General features: G+C 39.4%; 1 protein-coding gene across 7 annotated transcripts in view; it reads right to left on the bottom strand.

Moving 5' to 3' along the window:
• PNPLA7 (patatin like phospholipase domain containing 7) overlaps positions 1–25,633 on the bottom strand; it is a 216,071-nt gene that overhangs the window by 94,258 nt on the left and 96,180 nt on the right. The gene's annotated exons all lie outside the window — the stretch shown is intronic.

Here is a 25,633-nt window from a genome sequence, read left to right as displayed (position 1 = left end):
GAGAAAGGGCAGGGAAGGGATGCAGCTATAGATGATGCCAGGGAGCTTCCAGAATGACTTTTAGTCCGTGTTAGGGAAGAGTGTACAATGATCTTTTTAGAGGTGTCTCAGGATTTGACAAGCTGCCACTAGGACTCCTGGCTCCATGCTCCAAGGAAGCACAGGTATTTTATAGGGTGAATGGGCTCTTTCTGAGGCCAATCTAAATTGATTTCTTGCCTCTGAGATCATAGGTACAGAGACCCCAGTTAACTAGGGTTCCAGAGAAGGAAGAAGGCAAAGGAAAGGGGTTCTAGATGGGACAGAAAATGTCTATGGAATAGATAGTCTGTTGGACAGAGAAAAACAAGACCAGAAAAACATGAGTAGTATGGATAAAAGTAAGTGTGATATGCTGGACAGGGCACAGGATAGGGAGTTAGGATGCTATTGTTTTAGTCCCAGCTCTGTCATTAATCATGAGGCCTTGGTCAACTAAATTGACCTCTCTGGGTCTTAAGTTTCTCATTTTAAAATGACAGTATGTCTGAGGGCCCTTCCAGTTCAACTGTCTGTTAAGCTAATTATTTTATTGACGTCTTCCTGGGTTACCAAATTAGCCCTAGACACTCTAAGTGGGATGAACGTAGGAAAGCTTTAGGTTAGATAGAAGGAAGAACTTCCTAAAAAGAGGGCTATTAGACACTGGAATGGGTAACCATGAGAGGTTCTTTAAAGCAGGGCAGATCCTAGTCTTTTTGAAGAGGCGAGGGTGTAGTCTTCTCTGTAGGTCAAATGATGAACTAGATAGCTTCTATGGCCCACTTTAGCTGAAAGATTCTATGCCTCTTACATAAGTATTTCTGGCTCAATCTGTTCTCGTTCCCTTTACCTCTCATGTGCCAACATGGGTTCAGTGTAGCACCAGAAACATAAGCAAGATTTAAGGGAATGTATTAGGAATTTCAGCATGCATGGGTATAGGCACATGACAAAAGCAGCACCAATGGGAACTGGAAAGGAGCCTCCTTCGCATGCAACTGATCTAGAAATACATCAAACTCTGGTTAAATATGTCTCATTTTAAAAACAATCATTTCTACAACTAGTAATCAAAAGTTCAAAATAGCTATGATAAGACACCAGCAGCTGGAAAGCTAAGGCGGAACAGCAGCTCAACAAACCATTGTTTACCAGTTAAACACCAGTTTTCTACGCATCAAATTCCATGTATTAGTTTTGCTAAAGGCAAATGTTAAATAAAAAAGGTTCACGTAACTCATGCAAGGCCAGCTGAAAAGAGTGCTTGCTAATACCTAAAAACCATATGAACCTTCAAGGAGCAAAGCAAGCATAGAGTATATTCTCAAGCCTCATGTAACATCTGATACAGTGTGACCAGAAGAATGGACAGCAAGGTGACACAATGAATAGAGTGCTGGGGCTAGAGTCAGGAAGACTCATCTTCCTGAATTCAAATCTAGCCTCAGATACTTCCTAGCTGTGTGACCCTGGGTAAGTCACTTCACCCTGTTTGCCTTGGTTTCCTCATCTGTAAAATGAGCAGGAGAAGGAAATGGCAAACCATTCTAGTATCTTTGCCAAGAAAACTACAAAAGGGGGTCACAAAGAGTCAGATATGACTGAAATGGCTCAACAATAATGACCAGAAGAATATGGATCTGGGGGGGGGGCAGTTAGGTGGTGCAGTGGATAAAGCACCAGCCCTGGATTCAGGAGGACCTGAGTTCAAATCTGGCCTCAGACACTTGACACTTTCCAGCTGTGTGACCCTGGGCAAGTCACTTAACCCTCATTGCCCTGCCCCCTCCCCAAAAAAGAAAATGGATCTGGGTACATCTAACTTCTTTGCAATACCTTTAATGACTAAATTTTTACAGTATTCACCAATTCTCAAAGATTTTTTGCATAATTTTGTCTTTATATTTCTGGTGGTAATATTTCTGCCGTTCTGTATATTAAGAAACAATCAAGAAGAAGAAAATGACTTGCCTAAATTGTCAGTGGCAATCAGATGTTTCCAAGGACCTTTCCATTTTCTACTATACTTCACTACCTCATCTCTACCCTGGGAAGAGCTAGAGTTTTGAAAACAATAAAAGTTCTCGTTTTAACTATGGGGCTCAACCATTCTAGAGAGCAATTTGGAACTATGCCCAAAGGGCTATAGAACTGTGCATACCTTTTGATCCAACAATACCACTGCTAGGTTTATATCCCAAAGACATCTCCAAAAAGAGAAAAATACCTATTTGTACAAAAATATTTATAGCAGCTCTTTTTGTAGTGGCTAAGAATTGGAAATACCCATCAATTGGGGAATGGCTAAACAAGCTGTGGTACATGATTGTGATGGAATATTATTGTGCTATAAGAAATGGCAAACAGGATGACTTCAGAAAGACCTGGAAAGACATGTATGAAATGATGTATTGTGAAGTGAACAGAACCAAGAGAACATTGTGCAAAGAGACAGCAATATTGTTTGATGAAGAACTGTGAACAACTTGACTATTCTCAACAATACAATGATCCAAGAGAATCCCAAAGGATTATTATTTTTTTTGCAGGGCAATGAGGGTTAAGTGACTTGCCCAGGGTCACACAGCTAGTAGGTGTCAAGTGTCTGAGGCCAGATTTTGACTCAGGTCCTCCTGAATCCTGGGCCAGTGCTTTATCCACTGTGCCACCTAGCTGCCCCCGCCAAAGGACTATTGATGAAGCATACTATCCACCTCCAAAGAAAGAACTGATATTGATGGAATAGACTGCAGTATGCTATTTTTCATGTTCATTTTTTTCTTTTAATCAAGTTTTCTTGTACTAAATGACAAATATGTTAATGTCTTACATAATCATACATGTATAACCCATATCTGATTGTTTGCTGCCTCAGGGAGGATGGAGAGAAGGGAAGGATAAAAATTGGAACCCAAAACCATAAATAAAAATGTTTATTATTTTAAAAAATAAGTATAGGGCTCCAACTTTTTTATTTATAATAAATGGAAACAATGTTTCTTATTCTAATTCTAGAACAACTAGGTCACTGGCACTGCAACTATTTCCATTAGTAAGATATGCATGGCTAATGTGACTGATGCCAGTTCAGAACCCTTGAACAGAACCTTGGAACCTTCAATGAAAGAAATTGCAAACACTGAGAACATGAGTGAAGAGCAGCCCACTTTTGTGCAATACTTTATCAAATGTCAATCATATTGTTATACAATAAGTGTTTTATGCTTTCTGTTCAAGTCAAAGTACTTAATGTTCCTCTACAAGCAAAATCTGATTAATTTAATTAGTAACTGTTGTTCTTACTAACTGGGATTTCTAGCTGATCTGTCCAAGTGCTTCTGCCAATGGACTCTATCCTCTGGAAAACAGTATCTTGACAATGGACTAAGATTTGTGGGAAAGGTACAGATAGAGCCAATGCAATGATGCAATCTGTACCTCTCTTGGGCTGGTGCTGGTCTTCCTTTCTACAATCCTACTTATCCTTTAAGGTTGAGTTTAAGTTCCACCTCTTCTCTGAAGCCTTTTTCTGATCTTAGTAGTCCTCCCATCTTCGTGAGTTCACCCTCCTATGATCTGAAAGCACTTCTTTTCAATCCAGCAAGTATTTGTAAAACTCCCCTGAGCTAGGTGCTAGAGCTACAAAGATAAAACAATAAACTGTTCCTAACTTTTAAGAAGCTTAAATTCTACTGGGGGGAGGGGATGGTATACAACATGTAGACAGATACTGGACATGGAGGTCTGAGGAAGAGGGAGAAAGCACCAACAATTAAGGAAATCAGGAGATGGCACAAGAGCTAAAGCTTGAAGGAAGCTCAAGACCCAGTAGGGAGAGGTTAGGAGCAGGTGCAATTCCAGGGACGGGGAATAGCCTGTACAAATTCATGGAGATGGGATATGGAGTTTGTGGAAAAGCAATAAATCAACAATCAGTTATTAAGCACCTACTATGTGCTAAATACTATGTTGGCTCTGGGGAGACAAGAACAAAAATCTTGGTACAACAGAAAGAGCTCTGACTGGAGGAAGAGGACCTGGATTCAGATCTCTCCTTTAATTATTACAGCCTTTGTGACCTTGGGCAAGTTACTCACCCTCCTATGGTCTGTTTCTTCATCTTTACAATGAGGCCTCTGAGGTTCCAGCTCTAGAACTATGACTTTATGGGCATATCAAACAATTGCTGCCTTCCAGAGGCTTTTATTTGGGAGGGAGGACACAATTCACATACATTTAAGCATATACAGAGTAAATACAAGGTAAGTTGAAGGGGGATGCACTAGAAACTGGGACGATCAGGAAAACTGTATATAGGAAATGGCATTTGAGCTGAGCTTTGAAGGAAACTAAGGATTCTAAGATGTAGAACTGAGAAAGGAATATATTCCAGGCTTGGGTGGGGCGGGGAGGACAACCTATACAAAGGCCAGAATGAGAAATGGAATGTCATGTGTGAGGAACAAGAAGAAGGCCAGATTGGTTTAATAAGGTTCTGCAAAGGGGAGTAAAGTACAATATACGGGGAAAGGAAGTTTGGAGCCAGGTTATAAAGGGCTCTAAATGTCAGAGGAGTTTGTATTTGGTCTTGGAGGTAATAGGGAGTAACCAGAGCTTCCTGAACAGGGCGGTGACACGGTCAGATCTTTAAGAATATATTTTTGGCAGCTGGGCAGAAGGGACTCAAAGCAAGGAGCTCAATTTTTCAAGTCTAAGTGAGAGATAGGTTCCTTGTTCTTTGGGTTGATTATGTTGGTAGCTGTGTGAGGGTGGCTTGGAGAGCTGAGCAACTGGAAGGTAGGAATCCAATGAAGAAGAAGGCTGTTGCAAGAGCAATCTAGGATGGTGGCCATGTGAGTAAAAGGGACAAAAGATACTGTGGAGGCAAAACTGAAAAGATCTGACAGGCAACAGTGAGGTGAGGTACAGGGAAGAGTCAAGGAAAACTAACATTGAATCTTGGGAGACTGAAAAAATAGTAATACCCTTGGCAGAAATAGGGAAGTTTGGAGGAGGAGTGGGTTTGGTTGGGAGAAAAAATGAATTCCATTTTTAATATGTTGAATTTGAGATACTTACAGGACATCATTAGTAATGAAGGAGTGGGATTCAGAACAGACCAGCACTGACTATACAAATTCAATTCAATTTAAGAAATATTGATTAAACTTCTGTTATGTGCCAAGTACTCTGCTAAGTGCTGGAAATACAAATAAGAAAAAAAAAAAGTCCCTGCCTACGAGGAGCTTGCAATCTAATGAGGGAAGGCAATACAAAAGGAGGCTGAAAAGGAGGGAGAGGTGTTAGTGTAGAAGAACATAATGATGGAAAATGGCTGGGCTGTGGGATCAGAGAACCATCTTATAGAGATGTCCATTGAACCTACGGGAGCTTAAAAAGTCACTGAGAGAGACTGTGTAGAAAGAACAGAGCCCAGGAAAGAGCCTTGGGGAATTACATCTGGGAGCAAAATGTGGATGATGATCCAGAAAAGGAGTATGCAGAGGGAGGGGAAAACAGAGAGAGCAAGGGAGGAGAGAGTATCTGGGAGGAGGGAGCATGGCCAATAATGTCATATAGGTTGTAGAAAAATGGAAAATGACCAGGACTAAGAATAAGCTACTGGGTTTAGCAATTATAAGAATATTAGTTTATATCACATATTCGGTACTTACCATTATGTTAGTAATCTTTTTATGAATGACATTAGTTAGACTGTGAGCTCCTTGAAGAGAGGGTCTCACTCAGTAAATGTTTGTTTAATGAATGATAGAATTACATAGCTAAGTGGCACAGTGAACAGAGTACTGGGCCTGGAGTCAGGAAGATCTGAGTTCAAATTTGGCCTCAGACACACCAGCTGCGGGCCCTGGATAAATCACTTAATCTCTCAGTTTCCTCAAGTGTAAAATGGGGATAATAATGGTACCTACTTCCCGGGTTGTTGTGAGGATTAAAAGAAATAATATTTGCAAAATATCAGTGGTACATAGTAAGTATGTGCTCAAGAAATATTTGTTTCTTTCCTTCTTAGGCAGATTTAATCCCAAGTAGAGAAGTCCTCCTTGAAATACTTTCCATACAGTGATTTGCTTTAACAGCAAGTAATTTGGGCTAGTCAATGGTCTTTGGTGAAAGAAGTCTGGCTATCTGCAGCATATCCAAATTGCTAATGTATTCCATAGAGCTCTTCCCATTGGCAGCATCCTGTAAACTCAAGGGCTGCTGCCAGTACAACATATTAGCGCTCAAAAAAGAATTTGAGATAATGCCTTGTAAAGGACTTAAAAATTAAGAGTGATATCACAGGGACAGAAAACCAGTTACAGATATTATTAACAAAAAGATCTTGCCCTGAGGCTTGGCAGTGGCTAGCTTTGTGTTTATGATCCAAAGGGAAGAAAGTACTATAGTCAACCATTCAATAAATATTTACTAAGTGCCCACTAAGTGCAAGGCACAGGAATGAAATTTGTAGAGAAAGTTAAATTAGGAGGTTTAACAAACAACCTCCCAGGAGAAACAAGTGACATAAAAGAAAGGGATTAGAAATCTAACCCAATAAGATTTGACTGAGGAAAAACAAAAATTCAACACATCTGAAGAATGACATTCTGAAATTCTCTTTGGACCAATGAAGCCTAGAAAGCCGTCCCTTGTCTGCCAAACAGAGGTAGAATTAACCTACCTGTATGCTGCTTCTGGAAAAACTTGGGAGATTAATTAACTACTGTTGTTATGGTGCTCACAGCTCTATTGGGAAAGGCACTTAATTAATACAAGATAATATTACAAGTTTCAGGTCTTTGGTGGTAATATGTTAAGTCTCTCTCTCCCTTGAAAATAAAGAGCTCTTCAATTGAGATCACTGACCAATTCAATACAGTCAGAATAAATTCATATATGTGACTCATCTTCTTTCAAGATGGAAGAGAACCACAGTTTCCTCATTATAAAGAGAGGCCAGGTGAAAAGCAGATTGCAAATTCTGTAACAATTTGTAGATATTGGTTGGTTAGTTTTGCTGCATCATCTTGCCCTCTCCTTTCTATTTTTAATCTTTGTTACGAGGCATAGTTTGCTGGGCTGGCAGGGAAGGGATATATTTGGATATAAGTGTGATATAAAAGAAACAAGTATCAATAAAAATAAGGTTAAATTAATAACAAGGGGCAGCTAGGTGGCGCAGTGGATAGAGCACTGGCCTTGGAGTCAGGAGTACCTGAGTTCAAATCCAGCCTCAGACACTTAACACTTACTAGCTGTGTGGCCCTGGGCAAGTCACTTAACCCCAATTGCCTCACTAAAAAAAAAAGGAGAGAGAGAGAAAAAAAAAAGAAAAGAGAAATTAACAACAAAAAGGGAGGGGGGGAACCAAACTGCAGATATTGGGAAGGCCAAGACAACTTTAAGATCTGTGTTCAGAAGGTCAGGGAAAGTGAACCAACTGTGGTAGGTGGACTGAGAGAATTCAATTCAATTGGACAAATATTTAGTATCTAGGATGTGCACTAAGGAAGCAAAAAAGAAAATGAAAACAGTCCCTGCCCTCAAGGAGTTTATGTTCTATTGGAAGGGGGTAGGGATGAATGAATACAACATGCACACAGATAAGCAAAGAAAAGATAATGAGAAGAAGTAGTTGACAATGGAGTAAATATCAGGGATATGACAATTCCTACCTTACCAAAACAAACAAACAAAAAGACGGGGAGAATTTAGGGAAATATAGCAGCTTTAATTTTGATAAAGTTAGACATACCAAAAAAGAGAGGACTATTCCTTAGGCAGAGGAGGAAGTCAAGGTATAAAATGAAGAAGGAAAACAAATCTGAGCTAGGATAACTGGAGATCCTTCTAGATTAATGCTTGCCTTTGTAACAAGGAGACTCAGCATTATGGACTAAATGCCACAATGGCTGGAATAAAACATGGCTTCCTGGACAAAAAGGCAAACCAGGATCCAGAGCAGCTCCTATGGACAGATTCAAAGTTCATCTCTAGTTTCCAAGTACCTGCATATACCTACAGTAATATTTCAATTCCAGAAACATTCTACTACATTATGAAAGCATCTTAAGCTGGTATATGATCTGGTATCCCCTTCAATGAACCCACATTGTATACACATAGCTATTATAAAAAAGAATTGGCCCCTTAAATTTCTATTATTAATTCATCCATTTTTTTCAGTTACAAAACCCCATTTATACGAGCATACTAGTTGGGTGCAATCTAAGATTTGCCCAAGGTCATCAGTAGGACTGCTGGACATAAAAATCATATAAAGCCTTCATACCCACAGGAATGACCTGACAACAAAGTACAATCATTTCTCCAGTGCCCAGTGTGAGCTGCAGGGTGTTTATGCTCTATAGGATGAGTCACTATGCTGCTGTCATAGCAACAAATAGGGAATGTTAAATAATACCATCAATTCCAGATCTAATATAGGAACTAGGTTGATATTTCCTTGGGGTTAGGGGAAAAAAGACCTGATATTTTCTCATTAAAAAAGCTTTGCTGTTCTTTTTAAAAAAGAAGTGTTCCTCATTTATTCACTCCTGCATAGATTGTTTCTTACAGAGATTCCCAAGTGAGGATTTAAATTGAAGACTTCAGATTTTAGATATCGTTGAAGCAGCTAAAACAAAGGTAGTAATGAATGCTGCAGGATTGACTGGCTAAGCATTTCTGAAACTATAGCCTCCCAGGTATTCTGCCCCAGAACCAGGAAGAGTCCCAGGCTCAGAGGAACCCCAGAGGTCATGTAGTCAATATGTACCCCAATAGGAAACTTTTCTATATTTCTGAGTAGAGGCATTAAATCTCCACTTGTAGACCTCCAGTGAAGGGTAATCTTTTGAAGTAGTTAATTCTACTTTTGGATAGCTCTTGTTGTGAGAAAGCCAAAGTTTCCATCCCTATAATTTCTATCTACTGGTACAAGTTCTGGTCTTTGAACCCAAACAGAATTTGTCTAATCTTTCTTCCACAACTTTTCAAATGCTGGAAAATTGAAATCATATCTCTGCAAGTTCTTTTTTTCTTTTTCAGGCTAAGTATTCTTAGTTGCCTCAATTGAAGCAGCTGGTAGTACAGTGGATAGAGCACCAGGCCTGGAGTCAGGAAGATCTGAGTTCAAATTTGGTCTATGATACACACTAGTTGTATGACCCTGGTCAAGTCACTTAACTTCTGTTTGCTTCAATTGTCTCATCTACAAGATAAAGATAATATTAGCACCTACCTCATAGGATTGTTGTGAGGATCAAATGAGATAATATTTGTAAAAAGAACTTAGCATCGTGTCTGGTGTATAAAAGGTACAATATACATAAATGCTTATTCCCTTCTCTCTTATATGGCATGGACTATAACTGTAACGGTTGGAATGATGCCACCTGCTGGAGACTTACTGTAGAAGAGTTCCGCCCATGAAGCGAAGGTCTTTGAGGGCAAGACCAGGAGTCTTTGGCAGCAGGAAGTAATGTTGGCTAGTGGGAGGAAAAAGGAAGAGCCGGGTGCTCTGACTCGCTCTCTTTCCTAAGGATGCTGGTGGAGAAGGGAGCTAGAAATGTGCTCCCCCTTTAATAGATAGATGAATGTAGGCCTTTCTCTCTCTTTACCAAATTCTTATTCTCCTTAATAAATGCTTAAAAGTCTAACTCTTGCTAAAGCTTATAATTTATTGGTGACCACTCATTAGAGATTTTAGACAGAATAGTTAGAATTTTAGCCCTTAACATAACCCCTTTGATATCCTGGTTGTTCTTGTCTAGAAGCATTCCAGTGCACTTCCTAACATGCGATTCCCAAACTGAAAACAACATTCTAAGTGTAATCTACTCAGAGCAGAGTACAGCAAGGAACTCACCTCCCTTGTTCAGAACCCCATTGCTCATTCAAAGCAACCTAAGATCACACTTTTTTTGCCCCCATATTACATTCTCTTTAAGTCTGCAGATCGCCCAATCCCCCAGATCTTTTGTATACCAGCTCCTGATGCCTCTTCCCATTCTGTAATTGTGTAGTTGATTTTTTTTTTTTAGCGAGGCAATTGGGGTTAAGTGACTTGCCCAGGGTCACACAGCTAGTCAGTATTAAGTGTCTGAGGCCGGAGTTGAACTCAGGTACTCCTGACTCCAGGGCCGGTGCTCTATCCACTGTGCCACCTAGCTGCCCCAGTTGATTTTTTTGAACCCACGTGTAGGATACTTTATATTTATCCTTCAATTTCATCTTATGAGATTTTCCCCCATGATTCAAGATAGTTTTGGGACCTGAATTATTAGTTATCTCCTCCATCTTTTTGTTGTCTGTAAATGAGATAGTGATACTATTGATGCCTTCATCCATGTCACTGTGCACTATAAGTGCCAAGGACAAGCCCAGACCATTTAACTAGAGCTGACTCACTCAAAGCTGAAGTTTATGAGTGGCAAGGCCTTATTCCCTACATGTAGTTTGAGGATGTCTTTGTATGGGTCAAAGAGAGACAAAAGAGACATCACTAGCCTCTTCTTCCCCACCCTCCTCCAAGAGAGACTTTATTTCCTTCCAGGAGGTGGAGAACAGAGTTTGACCACTCTGCTCTTTTAAGAGAGAGGGCATACTGGGCTAGAATTACAACTATCTGGTCCCTTAAATATCATTAATCTATGGGATATAGTTTTCAGGTTCAAGTTAAATTGCTGACCACTGTTTATTAATGAGGAAAGGAGGGCACCACGCTTTATAACTAAGGTGTGATTCACTTCCCACCAAACACGAATTCCATAATGAACACATATAGCAGGGTGACAAACAAACCTATTTATCCAAGCAAAACTGAAATCAGAGAAAATATACATATGAAAATATATACCAGAGAATACAGAATGAAGGAACTCTCCCACTGGTTTAAGGTAATGCAGCTCAAGAGAGTCCCAGATTTCACTCCATAGGAAATTCCCCAAAGTCTTTCATGTAGCTAGCTGGAGACTGCCAGCTTCTCTCATGTCAGCTTTTTCCAGAGTCTTTTCCTGAGCAACCTAAAGTGGGGTTGGCATCATCCATCTTTTCTCTCAAAGCTGGAAGTCAGAAGTACCCAAAGCAACCGTAGAGTTTGAAGAGACTCTTCCCTTTCCTGCTCTCACCAACTCTGTCCAGCTTCTCAAATAGGCATGGGGCATTGATCTCCACTAGTGATAAAAGAGTCCCATACCAAAGGGCTTTGAGACTTGGGTTACATTTCCCTCTTTGGGTCTGGTTATTCAATCAATTCCAAAGTCACTAATTATACCATCATATAGGACACATCTTTTTGTCCTATTCATCAAGATAACATGAAAGACTTTGACTAATGCCATCTGAAATCCAAGTATACTACATTTATGAATGGATTGGATCGCTTTCAAGAAATTGCAAAGCTCTTTTACTAACCCCTAAGCTTCCCATGAAAACAAAAGCCTATCTTTCTCTTTTATTTTTATTATAAAACCAACAAACAACATGAGTATTTCTATACACAAAACAGAAGAGAAAAACAGGACTAAGCACAAAACTATGGGTCTGCATACCACACAGAGTTTGCTTCTCCCTCAAGGTATACAATTAATTTCAGCATGTAACTTTCCAAGCTGTCTTCCCTGTCTCTACCATATTTTCTTCTGAAGACCTGTCTTTTCAATACTATTGTTTCACCTGTGGTGAAGAAATGAAAATAAGTATGAAATAAAGAGGTACTTGGTAGGTATGGGCAGACTATTCTATATAGCCAATGGGGAATTCTGATGAAGAGGAATAAAGGTTGTTATCAAGAAATGATATAATGGATGACAGGTTGATAGCTGTAGTACTCTACAAAGGGAGGAATGCCTCTAGAATATTGGGTAGACCTCTTGTGGTAACTTTCTAGAGAATGTGAACAAGAGTTGCCCAATAAGGGCAGGCATTGGTGGGTTTTAATCTTCATTACTAGAGGGAATTCCTAAATCAGTGAGACCACAGAACCATTTTAGTACAGGAGTCAGAAGCCCAAAATATTGTTCTGGTCTCTGATATACTACCTCCGTGGGCAAGTAATTTCTAATTCATTCCTCAGCAATTTTATCTGTTCATCAATATCATTCATTTTGGGGAATAGATGCATTCTGGTTAAGTTAGCTATAAAGCAAACTGTACTAAGGAAATCCTTTTCCCCCACATTGACTCCTATTTTAAGATGTGTCATTCCTCAGAAAACAATCCCCTAGTACATCAAGTGGAAAATATTTTTTGAGGAAAGGGTCAAGCTGATGAACAATCTTGTACCCAGTCAATTGTACAGTTCATTGGCTCTATTCTTGTTGAAAGCTGCAGTTCCACCCAGTTCTTTTTCATTATTACATATTAAGCACTAATAGTATGGTATAAGGCACAATAAAAAACAGGACCATGTGGCAGTTGGACACATCAAAAAACAACCCTACCCTTAATGGGCTTAGTCTAGCTGGGGAGATAAGACAGGACACACATAAAAAGTTAACTCCACAACAGAACCTCTTCTCTCCCATGTGACATACCCACCCACAATTTCTTGAGCTTCTAAACCATGCACATCAAGTTGGTGACCTAAACAGTGCTCTAATTCTATATAATTTGTTTCAGTTATAATAAAAGCACACAGCTGTGTACTTATAATCCTCTCCCTGTAATTTCAATTTCACCATGTTTCTCTTCTACCATGCATGCAGTGACACCATGACTTTATTCACTCTGGCTTTACTGACCATATTTCTTTTTTTGTTTTTTGGGGGGGGGGTTTTTGGCTGGGCAATTGGGGTTAAGTGACTTAACACTTACTAGCTGTGGGACCAGCTAGTCCAGGGTCACACAGCTAGTAAGTGTCAAGGGTCTGAGGTCGGATTTGAACTCAGGACCTCCTGAATCCAGGGCCGGTGCTCTATCCACTGCGCCACCTAGCTGCCCCTTTACTGACCATATTTCAATTAGATTCCCTAAATTACTCCCATATGAAGATATTCTTGATAACAGGTGATTCATTGCTCCCAACAAGGAAACTATGCCCCCCTCCAATAAGAATAAAAACCAAAAGGAAAAATAAAATTTATAATGCAAAGATATCTGTTCATATGCCTTATAAATCAGGAAATTTTAGGGATTACCTTATATGGATGGTAATATATAGTAATTATGGATTATCATGTAGAAAATACTATGCTAAATGTTTGTAGAGAATGAGAAAGAAAAAGACATATTCTTCAACCTTGAGGAACTTAAAGCCTTACATAGGATGTAGGGCAAAGAGAAGTAAAAAAGGTCACAAAAAACTACACACTGCTGGAATAAATAAGTATACAAACATTCATCAGTAAACGTGATTCCACTTTCACATCAACACATATACTCTTTTTTTGTTTGTTTTTTTGGTGAGGCAATTGGGGTTAAGTGACTTGCCCAGGGTCACACAGCTAGTAAGTGTCAAATGTCTGAGACCAGATTTGAACTCAGGTCCTCCTGAATCCAGAGCCAGTGCTCTATCCACTGTACCACCTAGCTGCCCCCACATATACTCTTTTTAAAAATTTAAATAATAAACATTTTTATTTAAAGTTTTGAGTTTCAAATTTTAATTTTATCCCTCCTGCCCTCCCTCCCTGAGGTGATAAGCAAGTAGATATAGGTTATCTATATGCAATTATATAAAACATTACCATATTAGTCATTTTGTATTAGAAGACTTGAATAAAAGGGAAAAAAATGAAAGAAAGTGAAAAATAGCACACTTCGGTCTGTGTTCAATCAATATCATTCTGTCTTTGGAGGTGGATAGTATGTTTCATCATTAGTTCTTTGGATGTCTTGGATCATTGTACTGTTGAGAATAGTTAAGTCATTCACAGTTCTTCATCAAACAATATCGCTGTCACTGTGCACAACATTTTCCTGGTTCTGCTCACTTTACTATACATCAGTTCATTTCAGTCTTTCTGGGACTTTCTGAAATCATTCTGCTTGTCATTTCTTTTTTTTTTTTCCCCCCCGGGGCAATGGGGGTTAAATGACTTGCCCAGGGTCACAAAGCTAGTAAGTGTCAAGTGTCTGAGGTCGGATTTGAACTCAGGTCCTCCTAAATCCAGGGCTGGTGCTTTATCCACTGTGCCACCTAGCTGTCCCTATACTACAGCTTTTTTAGCCATTCCCCAATTGATGGGCATTCCTTTGATTTCCAATTTTTAGCTGCTTTAAATATTTTTATACAAATAGTTCTTTTTCTTTTTGGGGGGATATAAACATCACAGTGGTATTGATGGATCAAAGGGTATGCACAGTTCTATAGTCCTTTGGGCATAGTTCCAAATTGCTCTCCAGAATGGTTGGATCTTTTCACAACTCCACCAACAGTGGATTAGCATCCCAGTTTTCCCACATCCCCTGCCACATCCAATATTTTCCTTTTTTGTTATATTTACCATTCTGATAAGTATGAGGTGGTACCTCAGAGTTGTTTTAATTTGCATTTCTCTGGTCAATAGTGATCTAGAGCATTTTTTCATATGATTATAGATAGCTTTGATTTCTTTGTCTGAAAACTGCCTGTTTGTATCCTTTGATCATTTATCAATTAGGGAATAACTTGTATTTTTTCTAAATTTGACTCAATTCTCTATATATATTTGAGAAATGAGGCCTTTATCACAGATACTTCTTTTTTTGTGTGTGGGGGGCAATGAGAGTTAAGTGACTTGCCCGAGGTCCCACAGCTAGTAAGTGTTAAGTGTCTGAGGCCAGATTTGAACTCAGGTCCTCCTGAATCCAGGGCTGGTGCTCTATCCACTGTGCCACCTAGCTACCCCAACCACATCCACTCTTAAGCCTTTACAACATTGTTTCTGTATCACTGAAACTGTTCTCTCAAAGGTTAATAATGACTACCTAACGTCCAAATCCAGTGATCTTTCCTAGGTTATTAATTCTTAATTCTCTGCTGCTCTATAAGGGTTCTTCACCTTTCCTATGTCATGGACCTTTTGGCAGTCTGGTGAATCTTACAGTCCCCTCCTCAGAATGTTTTAAATGTATAGAACCAAGATTACAAAGGATATAATTACACTGAAATAAAATTAATAAAAATCTATTAAATTGATAGACTTTACTCCTCTCTCAATTCTCCTCCTGATTGTTTGGACTTCTTTCTCCACTGTTCCTCAGCAGCCTTCTCACTCTGGGAAATCTCAGAGCCCAGGAGACAGGGAGGGTCCTCCCGTGATTGGTGAATTCTCCTGAAACCTCCATTTTGAGGAAGTGCCCAGGCCAACCATGCTCACTCCTTCATTCCTCGGTTAAGTCTACTCCTGACTCTCCAGTTTTCTTTCTCCACCATGCCCCCTTCTTACCCCATTGGAACATAAGCTCTTAAAAGAGAGGAAATCTTTTTGTTTGTATTTGTATTCCCAGCATCTAGCACAGTGTCTGGCACATAGTGCTTAATAAATGTAAATAATTAATGTTTGTTGAATTAACACTAGGTTAAAATTCTACAGAATTTGCAAACAGCATATTGTAGGATTCTGGTTTTTAATCCACTCTGCAACTCACTTCCGTTTTATAGCAGAGTTCATCCCATTCACATTCACATTCACAGTTATTATTACTAACTGTCTATTTCCCTCCATTCTATTTACCCCCTTTGTACTTTTCCCTCTTCTTTCACCCTATTCCTCCTCACCAACATTTTGCTTCTTACCCCTGCCTCCCCCAATCTGCCCTCCCTTTTTATCACCCCCCTCCCTTTTCTTTACCCTTTTCTTCCTTGCTTTTTTCCTCCCTTCTATCAGTTCCCCCCTTTCCCTTCCACTTTTACTTCCCTAAAGAATGAGCTAAATTTCTTTATCCCAATGAACGTATATGTTATTCCCTCTTTGAATCAAATCTAATGAAAGTAGGGTTGAAACAATGTTCACCCCTCCTTTCTTTCCCTCTATTGTAATAGGGTTTTTTTTACCTCTTCATATGATGTAATTCACCCCATTCCACCTCCCCTTTCCTCTCCTCCCCATAGACTCCCTTTTTAACCCCTTAATTTTCTTTGTATCATCACATCCAAGACAATTTATATTTATACCCTCTGTGTAAAGTCCTTCTCTCTGCCCAAATACATTTACAATTCTTAAGAGTTATGAGTATTATATTCCCGTGTAGGGATGTAAACAGTTTAACCTAATTGGGTAACTTTTTTTCCCTCTGTTTACCTTTTTAAACTTCTCTTGAGTCTTGTATGTTAAGATCGAATTTTCTATTCAGTTCTGGTCTTTTCATCAGGAAACACTTAAAGTCCCCAATGTCATTGAATGTCCATCTTTTCCCCTGAAAGAGAATGATCAGTTTTGCTGGGTAATAGATTCTTGGCTGCAATCCAAGCTCCTTTGCTTTCTGGAATATCATATTCCAAGTCTTGCAGTCCTTTAATGTTGAAGCTGCCAGGTCCTGAGCAATCCTGACTATGGCTCTATGATATTTAAATTGCTTCTTTCTGGCTGCTTGGAGTATTTTCTCCTTCACCTGATAATTCTGGAATTTGGTTACAATATTCCTTGGGTTTTCCTTTTGGGGTCTCTTTCAGGAAATTATCAGTGGATTCTTTCAATGATGATTTTATCCTCTGTTTCTATGATATCAGAGCATTTCTCCTTAATAATTTCCTGGAATGTGGTGTCTAGATTCTTTTTCTGATCATGGCTTTCAGGCAGTCCAATGATTCTCAAATTGTCTCTCCTGGATCTGTTTTCCAGATCAGTTGTCTTTCCAATGAGGTATTTCACATTTTCTTCTATTTTTTCATTTTTTTGATTCTGCTCGACTGATTCCTGGTGTCTCATGGATTCCTTATCTTCCAACTGTCCAATTCTAATTTTTAAGGCATTGTTTTCTTCCATGAGATTATGCACCTCTTTTTCCATTTGGCCAGATGATTTTTTTAAGGCATTGTTTTCTTCAGTGAGATTATGCATCTTTTTTTCCATTTGGCCAGATGAATTTTTTAAGGAATTGTTTTCTGCAGTCAATCTTTGTGCTTCCTTTTCCAAGCTGCTGATTCTTTTTTCATAGTTTTCTTGTTTTGCTTTCATTTCTCTCCCCATTTTTTCTTCTACCTCTCTCAATTGATTTTTTTTTTAGTGAGGTAATTGGGGTTACGTGACTTGCCCAGGGTCACACAGCTAGTTAAGTGTTAAGTGTCTGAGGCCGGATTTGAACTCAGGTACTCCTGACTCCAGGGCCAGTGCTCTATCCACTGCGCCACCTAGTTGCCCCCTCCTTTTTTTTTTTTAAGTCAATTGATTTTTAAAATCATTTTTGAGCTCTTCCGGGAAGGCTTTTTGTTCTTGAGTCCAATTCACTTTCCCTCTTGAGGCTTCACATGTAGGCAATTTGAGGGTATTGTCCTCATCTGAGTTTGTGTTTGCCTCTTCCCTGTTGATACAGAAGCTCTCAATGGAGAGGGCTCTTTTTTGCTTCTTACTCATTATTGCAGCTTATTTATTTATTTTTTAAGTTGAGGTCTGCTCTGGGGGGGGTCTTCTTTCTCCACCATGCCCCCTTCTTCCTATTATGTGTTGTCTTACCCCACTGGAACATAAGCTCTTAAAACAGAGGAAATCTTTTTGTTTGTATTTGTATTCCCAGCATCTATCACAGTGTCTGGCACATAGTGCTTAATAAATGTAAATAATTAATAAATGTTTGTTGACTTAACACTAGGTTAAAATTCTACAGAATTTGAAACTGCTTATAATCTACTCCTTGATGTTTTCACCTCCCTTAGCTTTTTATAACACTGAATTTTGCTGGTTTTCATCCTACTCCCCTAAGACTATTTCCTCAACTTTTTTTCTTTCTAAGCTCTCTACTGTCACCACTATTTAGATGTCTTCTACATCTCTATCTCCAACCCTGACCTGTCACAAACTTAAAACCCACACTCATAATTATGCACTCAACATCTGCATTTGAATATAGCACCTTGAACCCAATATACCCCAAACCAAACTCATCATCTAACACCTTCTAAATTTCCATCTCCAGCCCTGACCTCCTTGACAGGCTTAAAATACATAGTTGTAATTACCTATAGGTCATCCCCATCTTAATACTCAAATGGATCTATGATCTCATTAAAATGGATGCTCCCTCCAATGTCACAGATTTAAAACTACATATGCCTGCATCTTATGCAAATCTAGTCCATGTTCTCCCAGAAAATCAACCCAGGATGTCCAATCAATGGGCTGGAGGTTTCATTACTTCCTCTTTACCTCATAAGGATACCAAAAGGAAATATGATTCACCAATTATTCTTCATTCTTCACATACCACCAAGTGATCTCCTTTTTCTATCATACATTTCTTGGATTATATTCTTCATACTTTCTCTTTATATGTCTTCATTTTTTCTTCAAAGGGCATTTGTTATGTGTTTTATCCTCATTCCCACCATGTGTTTCTCCATTGCTCCCTAGATGATTCTCATTTTTAATTCTTCTGAGATTGTAGTGTCCTATGACTTATCACCATACAGCAACACTAACAGAATTAATGGCATTACAAAGATGGGTCATTGTTCCTGGGGAAATTTTGGTGTTATTAAAGCAATTGTGCAATTTCCCAAAGGCAATCCAGCTGTGGGTGGCAAAAAAAATTAGCCCCAGGCTCTCAGGTTTTTTTCTCTGTATGAGACGGGCTGGTGCCCCTCCCCCTCAGCTTTAGCAGAGCTAAGAAACCCTGTGGGCCTTGGAGCCTTCAGGGGCTGAGGGCCCCGCTGGACCACTGCAAAAAGCCCCAGTTCCCTCCACCCTGAGGGGATCTGCCCCGGAGGTCCTAGGCTCAACCGGCCCGCTGGCCCCTGGTGCAGGTGCTTATACAGTCCATTCTCTTCCTTCTGTTTAATTCTGGGTTCAACTTGCTATTCGTTTGCACTGCCTGTCCAGTATCTATATACTGATGAATGAGTTCTACAGCTTATTCTTCATATCATAATCTAGACAATGGGCATTCTTCATCCACTTGGTTTTTCCTAAGAGGATGGTTAGGCCAAAAAAACTATTCTGAGAGCTGAAATGTTTCTAGTCTTAAAGCAATAGGCATGATGTCGCCCACAAAAAGGGGCATATTGTGGATCTTACTCACTATCCATAGGAAACTTTCCAACTTAGATTTTGCACTGGATCTTCTCCATGACATGGAAAACACTTTTGACAAGCTTATATCTCCATGTTTTATTCCTTACTGTATATTAATGATCAAAGTGTTGAACAAGATTATCTTTTTTGTTATATCTTTCAAGGAATCTTGAAAGGAAGGAAAGGAAGACAGCTTGTTGGAAGAGCATCTTTGAGGTGGTACTGAATAAAGTGCTTTTTAAAAAAATCAATAAACAATAAGCAGAGTTTGTTCTTGTATGCTCTAAATGTTTCAGTCAGATACTTAATAACAAATATGTGCTCTGTTGTGGAGTATGACTAGGGAATGAATACCTGCCTGCTCTCTTCTAATACTCTCATAGAGGATGCCCTTGATGCATGTGTAAATTCTTCTCATAAAACTTTGATAACTAGGAAAGGTTGGTAGTTGATGTTCTCTTGTTCACATTTTTTAGGGTATTAACTAGGACTGAGTTTTTTCCCATAATGTTGGTATTTTTCCTTTCTTCAAATACCATGTGAATCAATACCTTAACACCTCTCAAAACTGTGTCACCTCCAGCATAGATCTCCTCTATGTATACTTGGTTCAATCAAACTGCTTTTCCCATATTCTTTTTAATTCCATTTCTACTTCCCCTATGAGCATATCTAGAAGCATGATGTTAGAGTCCAAGAGTTGTGACTCTGCTGTCCTTAATGATAAAAAGTTTTTAAAATCTTTTTCTTATTTTTCTTTTCTTTTCTAGCTTTGTTTGATTTTAAGCTTTCATTTAATAAGTTGTTGGTCTGACCATACATAGCTGAATAGACTTCTACTTCATTAACAAGTCATTTCATGCCTTTGAAAGAAAAATAAAATTCATTTTTGTGATGTTATTAGGTTCTCTCATGTCCAATGCCTTCTTATTCTTTTCTAGAATACAATATTCATGAGGCAATGCTTTAAAGCTTCCGTGAAATCTGTAAGTCTTCAGCATCTTTCATTCCTAATCCATATTTTCCAACATTTTTCTCGCCAAACTTATCTATTCCTAAATTTGCAATGGAGTCACTCAGTAAAACTGAGTTAAAATTATATAGTTCTTGGCAAAGAATTGGAAATCGAGGGAATGCCCACCAATTGGGGAATGGCTAAACAAGTTGTGGTATATGAATGTAATGGACTACTATTGTGCTGTAAGAGACAATGAGCTAGAGGAGTTCAGAGAAACCTGGAAGGACTTAAGTGAACCGATGCTGACTGAGAGAAGAACCAGGAGAACATTGTACACAGTAATAGCAACATTATGTGATGAACAATGATGATAGACTTGGCTCTTCTCAGCAGTGCAACAATCCAAAAGTTGCAAAGAACTCATGATAGAAAATGTTCCCAACATCCAGAAAAAAGAACTGTGGATTATGAATGCAGATTGAGGCATGCAGTTTCTATTATTGGGCCATTTTTCCCCCCTACTTTTTTGAAGTTTTTCCCTTGTGCTCTGATTCTTTCACAAGATGACTAATGCAGAAATATGTTTAATTTGGTTGTTTCTTTGTTTTTGTTTTTTGGTTGGGCAGTGAGGGTTAAGTGACTTGCCCAAGGTCACACAGCTAGTAAGTGTCAAGTGTCTGAGGCCAGATTTGAACTCAGGTCCTCCTGACTCCAGGGCTGGTGCTCTATCCACTGCACCACCTAGCTGCCCCCGTTTAATGTGATTGTACATATATAACCTATATCAGACTGCTTTCTGTCTTGGGGAGGAGGGAGGGAAGAGAGAGTGGGAGAAAAATTTGGAACTAAACATCCTATGAAAACAAATGTTGAAAACTATCCTTAGGGGCAGCTAGGTGGTGCAGTGGATAAAGCACTGGCCTTGGATCCAGGAAGACCTGAGTTCAAATCCAGTCTGACACTTGACATTTAACTAGCTGTGTGACCCTGGGCAAGTCACTTAACCCTCATTGCCCTGCAAAAAAAAGAAAAGAAAAGAAAAGAAAACTATCCTTATATGTAACTGGAAAATAATAAAATACTTTTACTTATTTTTTTAAAAAAGGTACATTGTGTTTAACCACAACACTAGAAATAGTATCTTCTAGGCTGAAAGAACCAATCAGCATTAAGACTCAGGACCACAGCATTCTGTGACACAATCTGGGCCAGATCACCAAACTGTCTGGGTGCCAGTCACATTTGATGATTCTGTCACTGTCACTAAATGCTCATGTGTATGATTTATTTATTGGTGACTGTGTTTCACTGTACTCTTTCTGTACCATTTGCAATATGCTCTGAGGATGCATTGGGAGGAGCCTGTAAGGGATTTAAAACTACTGGGATCCCTATACTCAGGGTCTTTCAGGTTCTACCCCTGACTGACTAGCTTTATTGTGAGATAGGTACCCTCTCTCAATAAACCTATTTTCTACAAGAAAAAAAAATATATATATATATATGTAGTTCTTACAAAGCACTGTACATGTTATTTGAACTGATCCTCTCAGATGACAATTCCAGTGGCCTTTTCTCAGTCTCTCTGACCTTTCTGCATCCTTTCAGGTTGGTGATCACCTTGTTCTCCTTGATAATCTCTTCTGCCTAGGCTTTTATTGGTGAGATTTGCCACCATTACTTCAAATTTTCCTATTCTGTTAATTATTTCTTCTGTGCAAACCATAAATTCTACTTTCACAATTCTTATTTCTCTTTTACACTATGCAGGAACATCTATCTGGCTGTGGTTTTATGCTCTCTTGGGAATCCATAGGATCCTCTGTTTCATTAGCTGTTGGTAACTTTTCCTTTGTCTTGAAATATTTATTTATAGATGCCTTAATTCTTTTACCTGATCTGGACACCATATTTCTTTCTATTAGTATCTCCTCTATTGATTTATATGCTTATATTCAAGGTTTTTGAGTCTTCTTCCTCACTTCAGAAGTGTTTCCTTATTTTCCCTTATTGCTAATTTTCTGACTTCTTCCTTTTAATAGCCATTTGTTGTGGCTGGATATCAAAGTGTCTCAGTTCCATCACATGTTAGACAATTCATAGTTCACTAGCCTCAATCTCTGCCCCCAGTGATTCTTAGGGAGACAGAAATGGCCCTAGTTGGATGTTAGGCTCTTTTCCTCAGGCTCAGTGGAGTGCCATACAGTCATACACACATGGTTTGCTCCCTTTCTCTCTGTTCTTCCATTCTCTGGCAGAGCTCTGGTGTGACACAAAGTGATGTCATTATAGCTATCACAGTCTGAGCAAATTTTTGCCATTTGGATTTCTTTGGCACTGGGAAGATGGGAAGTGAGGTAGGGTGTGGAGGTGAGTTCTATTACAAGGCTTGGGTCCTGTGCTTCAATTAGTGTAATGGGTGGCAAGGGTGCTGAATGACTTGGGTTAGGGGCTAGAGAACAGCCCTTTCTGATGTTAGTTCATTAGGTTTTTACCTTGTTTGGGTTCTTGGTGTTCTAGACCATGGAGACAGTTGACAATGCTTTCTCTCTGGCACATAAGTCCTATTCTAGAGAAGTTTGAGAGGTGAGGATCAGGGAAAATGTCTAGTGCTCCATCTTGTTTGCCTAGGTTTTCTTGACACAGTCTTCTCCTGTTCTCCTTCTATCTGACTAATTCTTCTCAGTCTCCTTTGTGGGTTCTTTGTCTACATCACACCCCCTAAGCATGGGTGTTCCCCAAGGTTCTGGCCTGGATTCTCTTTTCTTCTCCCTCTATACTCTTCATTTGGTAACCTTATCAGCTCCTACAGGCTTAACTATTGTCTATATGCAAATGACCTCCACATCTATATGTTCAGCCCAAATCTTTCTCTTAACCTCCTATTTCACATCTACAATTACGTACTGATCATCTCCAACTAGAAGTCCCAGGGATATCTTAAACTCACCATGTCCAAAACTGAACCCATTATATTTTCCCCCAAACCCTTCCCCTCAAAAACTCAAGAATGGATTACTGTAATACCTGCTGGTTGGTCTCCCTGCCTCAGGTCTCTGCCTACTCCATTCCATCCTCCACTCAACTGTCAAATTGACCTTCCTAAAAAATTGGTCTGCACTAATGTATTGTTGGTAGAGCTATGAGCTGATCCAACCATTCTGGAGAGCAATTTGGAACTATGCCCAAAGGGCTATAAAACTGCATACCCTTTGACCCAGCAATGCTACTATTAGGTCTTTCTCCCAAAGGGATCATAAAGAAGGGAAAAGGATCCACATGTACAAAAATATTTATCACAGTTCTCTTTGTGGTGGCAAAGAATAGGAAATTGAAGGGATGTCCATCAATTGGGAAATGGCTAAACAAGTTGTGGTATATGAATGTAATGGAATACTATTATGCTATAAGAAATGATGAGCAGGCAGATTTCAGAAAAACCTGGAAAGACATGAATTCATGCTGATTGATATGAGCAGAACCAGGAGAACATTGTACACAGTATTAACAACATTGTGTGAGGATCAACTGTGATAGACTTAACTCTTTTCAGCAATACAATAATCCAAGATAATTCCAAAGGACTCATAGCTCTTTTTTTTGATCATGGCTTTCAGGTAGTCCAATAATTTTCAAATTATCTCTCCTGGATCTATTTTGCAGGTCAGCTGTTTTTCCAAGGAGATATTTCACATTGCCCTCTATTTTTTCATTCTTTTGGTTTTGCTTTATTGTGAATTGGTTTCTCATAAAGTCATTAGCTTCCATTTGCTCAATCGTAATTTTTTTTTTTTTTGCGGGGCAATGGGGGTTAAGTGACTTGTCCAGGGTCACACAGCTAGTAAGTATCAAGTGTCTGAGGCCGGATTTGAACTCAGGAACTCCTGAATCCAGGGCTGGTGCTTTATCCACTGTACCACCTAGCTGCCCCTCAATCCTAATTCTTAAGCAATCATTTTCTTCAGAAAGATTTTGTATCTTCTTTTCCATTTGTCTTTTCAAGTTGTTGACTTTTTTCATGATCCTCCTGCATCACTCTCATTTCTCTTTCCATTTCTTCCTCTACTTCTCTTAGCTTATCTTCAAAGTCCTTTCTGAACACTTCCATGGCCTGAGAGCAATTCATATTTTTCTTGGATGTAGGAGCTTTGACTTTGTTGACTTCTTCTGAGGGTGTATTTTGATCTTCCTTGTCACCAAAGAAACTTTCTATGGTCCACAGTTTTTTCGGTCTGCTCATTTTCCTAGACTATTTCTTGACTTTTAACTCCTTCTTAAAGTGGGGCACTGCTTTCAGGAGATACTGTCCTAAGCTTCAGGGGGTCCAAGGTGGTATGATTTAAGGAGAGGCATGTTCTACACTCCCCTGGCCTATGCTCTGGTCTGTAAGTAACCACAGGCCTGCTTGCTCTTTAACCTGGGAACAGAATTCTGGTTCACTGCGGTTGCAAGCTCTGGTGTGCCTTTGCCCCTCCCCCACCTTGGCTGCCACTCAAGACTGCTTCCTGATTCCAAGCACTGGTAACACAACAGAGTTTCACCTCAGCACCAGCAGAGACCCCTGCAATCTCCCCCCAACCAACCACTCAACCCCCTCACCAGTCCTTGAGCTGAATTCCAGAAGTAGCCATTGCCTCAGTTTATTCCAAGGCTCTGGAAGCCTGATTCTCTGGGGTTGGGGCTGGGTCTGTGCTGTGTTGCCCAGATATGCACTCCACTCTCACCCCAATACAACAAACCCTTCCTGTTGACCTTCCAAGCCATCTTTGGCCATCCTTTTGTGGGTTCTGCTGCTCCAGGAATTGTTTTATGGCATTATTTAAAAGGATTTGGAGGGATTTGGGGGAGAGTTCCAAGGAGTCACTACTTTTCCTCAGCCTGTTGGCTCTGCCCAGGAAGTCCAATCATCCAAAGGACTCATGATGGAAAATGCTCTCCACATCCATAAAAGAGAAGTGTGGAATGTGGATGCAGATTGAACCATACTGTGTCTACTTTTTTTGTTCTTGTTTTTTGAGGTTTTTCCCTTTTGTTCTGATTCTTCTTTCACAACATGACTAATGCAGAAATATGTTTAATGTGATTGTACATATACACAACCTATATCAGACTGCTTGCTGTCTTGGGGAGGGGGGAGGGAAGGAAGGGAAGGAGAAAAATTTGGAACTAAAACAAATGTTGAAAACTATCTCTACATGTGACTAGAAAATAATAAAATACTTTTATGATAAAGAATTGTTCTACGTCACAGACAACGCTCCCTTCCCCTCTACTGGCATCCAATAAACTTCAGAAGTTCTCTATTATCTTTAGGCTTCTTCATAACCTACCCCCTTCCTACCTTTTCAGTCTTCTTATACCTAACCTCCCTCCCCGTACTTTTCAATACAATATGGCCTCTTCAATGTTTCTCACACAAGACTCCTCTTCTTACTCTGAGCATTTTTATGGCTGTCCCCCATGCCTGGAATTCTTTCCCTTCTTATCTCCACTT

This window comes from Dromiciops gliroides, chromosome 2 (genome assembly GCF_019393635.1).
Source record: "Dromiciops gliroides isolate mDroGli1 chromosome 2, mDroGli1.pri, whole genome shotgun sequence".
NCBI classification, from domain to species: domain Eukaryota; kingdom Metazoa; phylum Chordata; class Mammalia; order Microbiotheria; family Microbiotheriidae; genus Dromiciops; species Dromiciops gliroides.
This window is presented reverse-complemented; position numbering and strand designations above follow the sequence as displayed.